General features: G+C 47.1%; 1 long non-coding RNA gene across 1 annotated transcript in view; it reads left to right on the top strand.

Annotated features, from left to right (window-relative positions):
• Positions 1-5,590: 5,590 nt before the first annotated feature.
• LOC111184491 (uncharacterized) overlaps positions 5,591-6,000 on the top strand; it is a 75,013-nt gene continuing 74,603 nt past the window's right edge. The window contains exon 1 of the long non-coding RNA XR_016394217.1: positions 5,591-5,843. This is a non-coding gene — a long non-coding RNA (uncharacterized LOC111184491). The remainder of the gene's footprint in view (positions 5,844-6,000) is intronic.

The raw sequence follows: 6,000 nt of genomic DNA, 5'->3' as shown, positions 1-6,000 counted from the left end.
CTAGAGCCCGCCGCAGAGCGCGGCGCGGGTGCGGCCTCCTCCCGGGTCAGATCCTGGCCATCTCCCCCGCCGGAAACGGGAACGGCGGCGGCGGTGGCGGAGGGACACCGAGCACCAGGGCCGGCCGGGAGACGCGCCACGATAATCCGGGTCGGGACTCGGGTCCCTGGGTTCCAGATCACAGTGGGGTACGCAGCGGCCTCCGGGCCCGAGGGAAGCAGGGAATCCGGGCGGAGGAGCTCCCGATCGTGCTCGTCTTCCTAGCCTCGGCAGCAAAAACACCAGATGCGCCGGGCGCTGACCTGCGGGGGAGTCCGGAGTCCTCCAAGTGCCCCCGGGGGTGGGGGAGAGCGACCTCGGCCGCGCTCTCGGCTCCGGCAGCGCAACGCGGAAGTACCACCTTCGTCTCCGCTTCACTCCATCGGGCCCTGACGTTGGGTGCGAGTTCAGGGGAGGGGAGTGGGCGAGACAACAACACGCCTCCGCCGCCTCCTTCTCCTCGTCGACGTTGTCCTCCTGTGGTGGCGGCGACACACGGCGGGCGCCTCAGAAGTGGCCTGGGCCTGACAACAACTCCCGGCCTAAGGCCTCGCGCACTCTGCGGCCCGCAGGGACGGGCGGCGGGGCGGGGCGAGGCGGGGGCGACCGGGCTGCGGCTCACGGTTGGGGCAGCGAGTGTGCGGGTCTGGGCGGGGGGCTGTTTCCGGGGAGATGGGGGCGGGGGGGGCGTTTCTGAGTCTGTGGGGGTGGGTATGGGCCCTGACTTTCTTCTTCCTTCGGCGCGGCGAGCAGAGGTGGCGGCGCTGCCCCTTTCCTCCGCTCCCCCCCCCCGCCTCCACGAGGAGGCTCCTGGTGTGCGCGGCTGGCCCGCCTCGCTCCTCCCCTTCCCTCTCCGCTCCTCGTCAGGAGGAGGGAGGGAGATGGGACTTGCTGGTTGGGCCCTAACCTCCACAACCCCTCCTTCTAGCCTCGCTCTTTCGGCCTTTCCCCTCTTCGGCCCTGACGCAAGGCCGGGGGCGCGCACGCACGTCGCGCTCCGAGAAAGCCCAAGGTGAGTGGTGTCAGGGGCAAAGGAGGCGGGAACAAAGTTGCCGCGCACGGTCGTGCTCGCTCCCGCCAAGCGACGGGCGTCTGGCCCGGAAGTGAGGGAACGTAGAGACGGCTCCACTTCCGATGGGGGTGGGACTCTGTGAAGAAGAGTTAAAGAAAGGAGAGGGTTTGTGCGCCGCCCACTGCTGTCGCTGGAGAGTGTCGGGGTGACGGCGCGCCGGTCGTGCCTGTAGCTTGCGTCCAGCGCGCAGCACCGGCTCTGGATCTTCGCAGGCGCCGCACGGCGAGAGCAAGAATCTGGAGACTCAGGAATAATGCCATTAATGGTCTTCTGGGCTGGATAATCACCCCGTCGTCTCCTCTCAGCCAAGCCCGGACGGAGGTTGGAACAGCTGCGAAAGAGGGAGAGGGCACCCTGCAAAAGAGGGTGGAGATGGCGTTAGCTTAAACTATCTCTTGTACACCCAAGTTCCAGGCCCCATCTTGACCTAAAAACACAGTTGGAAATCCCAGTCTGGCGCTTCCATTAACACTGAAGTTTAAAAAAAAAAAAGTTAATACGAGGAATAATGAAACGTCGAAAGGAACTCCGGGAAACCCCAAAATTTTTACCGGCGGCCTTGAAGTCAAAACATCTCGCTCAAATGAGAGCTGCCCTCTTGGCACTTCACCCTCTTTCACCTTAACTATCCAAACCTGTGGGGCTGCAAAGCATAACCATTCGGTGACCTCACGTCTCATTTCTTGCATTACCAGGTTAGCCTTAACTTAAATGGCTTATTGGTTTGGGGTTTTTTTTTTTAACTTTAATTGTATTATAGGTGGCTTACAATGTTGTGTTTCAGGTGTACGCGAAGTGAATCAGTTATACATCCGCATATACCCACTCTTTTTTAGATTCCTTTCCCATATAGGCCATTACAGAGTATTGAGTAGAGTTCCCTGTGCTACACAGCAGGTCCTTATTAGTGGCTTGTGGGGTTTTAATATGGTTGCAAAGGGAAGCTGAGCAGTGCATTCAATGGCTACATGTAGTCACCCGTTTTCAAGTTTATTCAGTGCATCAGTTGGCTCTTAGTTCTTAAACACTTGGTACCCATCCATCATTCATGCCTTAATAATTTTAATACACTAACACTGTATCTCAGTCTGGACTCACCTAAGCTGAAATCAGACTTCACTGAAAGAGTACAAAGGGTGTTTGCTGAAGAATAGAGGAGGAGGCAAAGGAGTAGGTAATCTTGAAGGCAGTTCATTTCCCAGGAGGATAGGCCCTGGGTGGGCCACACAGTGGGACCTACCATGCAGCCAGAAGGATGTGGTAAATGCACTGGGAAACTGAATAGAAAAGTAAGGGACAAGGTGCCTAAAAACGTTTCTCCTTGGCAGTATTGCTGCCTGAAGTTCCTACAACCTAAACCAGTTAGCGAGAGGATTTTTCCAAAAAAATACGATCAACCTGCCCCATCATCCTACTTTGAAAAACCTGGAGTAACAGAACAAGGAGAGCAAAATGGATTTATCTAGCAGTTCATCACATACGACCAACTCCAGGTAAGAATATCATCTTCTGTTGTATACTTGCAAAGAAAACATGTTCCAAAATAAATGGGTAGCTTCCAGTCCAGGTTGCAAACAGAAAACATATACGAAAATATTTTTAGTGGGGTTCTGCCACCCCATATGTTTCTGCAAAGAGTCTGGGGGGGTGAGATGGGGAAAAGAGGCAAAAGCGAAGCATTCTGAACTCCCCAAAGATACCTGCCCCCCATGCATTGAAGTGCTAATGATTAACAGGGTTCAAACTCCAAAAACTGAGAAAGACCTTTAAATTAGAAGCCATCTGTTTCTATAAGCTTGTCTACTTATCTTCATGTAAAGAGACTTGAAGTTGCCACTTGGGACTGTGTTTTAGTATTTTACTGTTTGTGTGTTATGATATACTGTCTACTGGTTTAAGAGAGAGAGAGAGAAGGAGGTGGTAAGTTTTTTGCTTTCTTTGTTTATCTAATGGGTCATAACATACCTAATCAGCTGTTCTTAAAGTGTGGCCTGAGACTAAATAACGCTTTTTCAATGAATCATGCAATCAAAGCTATTTTCATAGTAAGACATGATTTGTCCTTATCATTCTTATTTTTTCACAAATGCACCATGGAGTTTTCCAGAGGCAACATGACATGTGATGACGTCATTGTTCTGATGGCTAATGGAATGTGTGCTTGTGTGTTCATATGTTTTCTAGAATGTTCTAAGGTATTAAGTTTCTGAAATGTGTAAACATTTGGAATATCTGCCTAACTCAGTGACCCAATATTTTCCAACTGACTAATGGATGATGTTACAAAATCACGAGTAAAAGATTCATTCAGAGTGCAGGACAGACTGATGTTTTTTAATGTAACCATACAAAAAGTTCATAGATCTGTTCTCAGATTCCACTTTATAACTAACCTTTAAGAAGCTACTGTGGGGACTTCCCTGGTGGTGCAGTGGTTAAGAATCCTCCTGCCAATGCAGGGGACACGGGTTCGAGCCCTGCTCCAGGAAGATCCCACATGCCGCGGAGCAACTAAGCCCGTGTGCCACAACTACTGAGCCTGTGCTCTAGATCCCACGAGCCACAACTACTGAAGCCCGTGCTCCGCAACAAGAGAAGCCACCGCAATGAGAAGCTGGCACACCACAGCGAAGAGTAGCCCCACGCCGCAGCTAGACAAAGCCCGCACGCAGCAACGAAGACCCAATGCAGCCAGAAATAAATAAATTAAGTTAATTAAGAAGCTACTGTGGAGTTTTGGTGTAGTATCAAAGAATAACCACAGTTATCTGGAAAAGCTATTAAAATACTCCCTCGCTTTTCCAACAACATGTCTTTTTCATACATTTCCACCAAAATAACATATTGCAACAAATTGCATAAAAAGGCTGATACGAGAATCAGTTTCAGTCCTACTAAACCAGTCGAAAGGAGATCTGTAGAAAGGTAAAACATTAATCCTCTAATATTTTTGTTTTGTAAAGATAGTTTCTTGCATTTAAATGTGTTAGTTGTGTTACTATATGATGAAGTTATTGTTATTTTGAATGACTTTTTTTTTCTTTTTGGTGCCATGGTGCACAGCTTGCAGGATCCTAGCTCCCAGACCAGGGATCGAACCCAGGCCCTCGGCAGTGAAAGTGCAGAGTCCTAACCACTGGACCGCCAGGGAATTCCCTAAATGAATATTTTTAAATTGTCTCCATTTTTATTTCTAATATCAACAGATATAACTCATATAAACAAAAACTCTTTTATGGTCCTCAGAAATTTTTTTAAGTGTAAAAGGATCTTCAGACCAAAACCTTTGAGAAGTGCCATACAAAATCATTAAAATTCTACTGCTTCTGTTCATGCTTCTAGTGGTACAGACAGTTCACAGATAGGTCATGCACTACCATTCCAGAATCTTCCTTATAACTAGGAGTTTCTGTAGTGTCTTTCAACATTGCTTCTCCTTTAGAGAAATTGGTTGTTTGAGTTTTTATTAGGTTTTCTCAGTCTTGAAAAAGTTTAAGCTCTCCTTACTTCAGCCCACTATTCTTTATCATAAGGAAGAATATCAAGCATATTATTGTTAAAAGAGAGAAAAGCAAATCCAAAACAATGGAACTTTTCAATTTAATTATAAAAACAAGTAGTGGCCAATATTTATGTGCACTTACTATGTGTCAGGCTCTGTGCTAAGTGCTTTATATTTATCTTCTCATTTAATCCTCTCAACAGTGCCTAAAAATAGGGCGACCATAGTCCTCAGTTTGCCTGCAGTGGTCCTGGTTTATGCCATTTGTTCAAGTATAATTATTAATAATATCCCCCTGCCAGCACATAAGTTTCCCAGTTTGGACATAAATTATCTGATCACCCTCCCTGTAAAAATTACTATCCACAGTTTACAAATTAGGAAACTGAGGCACAGAGAGATTGAGTGTCTTGCCCAAAGTACACTGGTAGTAAATGTGGGTGTGGGATCCTAACCCAGGTCTGTCTAGCTTTGTAGTTCAGCCTTTTAAAGAATTACAAACTGTTTCACAGTGATATCAGTGCTCCTGAGATTTATGTTGACCCCAACTATAGTAATATATTCCAGAATAAAAGAAAGTAGAACACAGAAATTTAAGATAAAATTTTAAATTCAGCTTCAGTTGTAAAACACTGATGTGATAGACGTGCTGTTCCGACACTCATCTTTTACACAGTTCAGAGGCGCACACTTGCTATCAACAGTTTGCAGAAAACCAATGCTGCTTCTGTGTTGGGGCTTGCGGGGGAGTGCAGTTCTTGCTGGTTCAGTAAAGCTGAAGGATGCCTATTTATAAAACAGGAAAGGTGGACCAAACTGTTAGAGGCCTTCCTAATAGGGATTCTCCCTGGTTATAAGTAACAATGCAAGTTTCATTGGGTGTATAAATGTGCCTAGCTTAAAACTACATCTCCCAGCAGTCTCTGCAGATGAAGGACCTGACCATGCTATGCAGTCCTGGCCAACGAAATGTAAGTAGAAGTTGTTGGATGAGGCTTCTGGGAATGCTTTCTTAAAATGGAAGGCCAATTTAGCTGACCTTGCCTTTTACTTTTCTTTACATCTGGAACTCAAATGCAGTCCTGGAGCTTGAGCAGCCATCTTGTGACTACAAAGGAACAAGCACAAGTTAAGGATGGCTAGGTGAAGGGAAGAGAGAAGGACCTGGCTCTCTGAGGACATTGTGGATCTACCAAATCAACCCTGGACTGAAAAAGACATATAAAACTGGTAATATGTTTAAGCCACTGGTTTTTTCCATTTTTATTATAGATAAACTAAATTCCTAACTATTGCAGTGTGACCCCATGCTCCCATCCCACTTCAGTGGTGGATATCATTAATGAGAGCATTCTTTCCTGCTCATCCTAAATATAGCCTCAGAATC

The sequence above is a fragment of the Delphinapterus leucas genome, chromosome 9, assembly GCF_059928025.1.
Source record: "Delphinapterus leucas isolate spDelLeu-1000000601 "Yukka" chromosome 9, BTC_Dleu_Yukka2, whole genome shotgun sequence".
Classification (NCBI taxonomy): Eukaryota; Metazoa; Chordata; class Mammalia; order Artiodactyla; family Monodontidae; genus Delphinapterus; species Delphinapterus leucas.
Note: the sequence above shows the minus strand (reverse complement) of the source record. Positions and strands in the feature narration are given on the sequence as shown.